Source organism: Aphanomyces invadans (genome assembly GCF_000520115.1).
Source record: "Aphanomyces invadans strain NJM9701 unplaced genomic scaffold supercont1.242, whole genome shotgun sequence".
NCBI classification, from domain to species: Eukaryota; Oomycota; class Saprolegniomycetes; order Saprolegniales; family Verrucalvaceae; genus Aphanomyces; species Aphanomyces invadans.
The window spans coordinates 10,743-12,372 of NW_008580387.1; positions in this window are offsets into that span (position 1 = coordinate 10,743).

The window sequence follows — 1,630 nt, forward strand, 5'->3', positions numbered from 1 at the left end:
CGGTTTCCGACCGACAGAATGTGGCATCCGTATGATGTGGAGGAAGGACCGACGGAGTGACACTAATAATGCAAGGACAGCGTCAGCGGGGCGCGGAGTCGGATAAATGATACCCGCCCGTTTTTGGGATCGCCCGGACTCCGTGACACTGAGCCCTAATAACTCCCGTTTAAATACTAGGAAGTCCTAAATCCTAATAAAAACGTTTAAATACCGTTTAAATAAAAAAAAAGCGCTCCTTTTATTTAAATGATTTAAGTGTCCGTGCCAACATTGCCGTCTCGGTGGTTACCGTACATGACGGGCTCGGATGTTTTGCTGGATGTGGAACATGTAATAGCGATGATGGCAAAGCGGGGACACTGCTCCATAGCTTGGACCAAACCTACTGGTTTACAATATAAAAATACTGGTATCATAAATTCAGGTTCGAATTTTTGAAAGGTGTGTACCATTGTAACGATCCTAAACAACAAAAAATTATATGGCATTTCGAGTTTGGTCTTTTTGAGTTCCTCCAAAAACTAAGTCCAACGGGACAAGTCAACGACCGCAAGGACGTTCGAGTTTTTCTCATCGTTAAGCTTGCTGTAAGAAACACTCAAGTTTTGTTGTATATACCATCAATAAATACACGTGGCTTACACAACAGGTCCGCACCAGTGAAGCAGGCAGGGACGAAGATGTAACGATGGAACTCTCCATCCACGTGTGTTAAATTGTGATACCTCCCCATATTATATGTGTGGAAACGCATGACTCGGAGGACTACCTGGATACATGGATTGTCGCACTTAGGGCCAGATGATAAGGCTCTTCCCATCTTATAGTCCCTTGCATGGCGCTTCGGCTTGCTTTGCTACCAAAACAAAGCTCTATTTCGCGTGCACACCGAATTGGTATCGCAAAACATTCCGCACAAAAATGCTAGAAAGCTCAACAGTCGAGCTCCTATCACAATCTTGTGCCATGTTTTCTGTAACAGCTTGCAGTCTATACATTCTTTAGGAGATCGTTAGATGTTAATACATACAGTGTTACAATTGAATCTTTTTTCGCAGTATTATGACGGAAGCAAATTGGGCAAAGAACGTGTTGTTACCGCGGTTCCCATCTATTTCGTAGATGTGGCGTTGAAACACCTCTCTGTCCATGCACTGCTCCCGCGAAAGAAACATGATGTGGCTATGAGCCAAATTTGCCTTCGTGACATATATCTACGCAATGCGTTAGTCGGAATCAATGTCTTGAGAAAACTCATGTTTCCATCGTTTCACTCAGCAGCACAAACGTCGAAGGGACGGACAAGAGTCCATCGTCTTGCACACCCAGCGGCGCAACATTCCATTGAAATTTGCGAACAATGTCAATGCCTTGTTGCTCAGCAACTTGACGGATATTTCATGAGATTTGAGACCACTCTGTAGAGAAATCATCACACATAATCAGACCAAACACAAACGCTGCATCATCAGCGACTGAACTGGCTGCATGGTGGTGATTGGGGTAATACAATTAAAGTTCACTGTTGACGAAGCGTGAACGAAGCGTGACATACGCCGCATTTACCGCAACGCAATCGTACGAAACTTGTCAGCAGCGCAAAGCGCCAAGACATTATCGGTGCGGG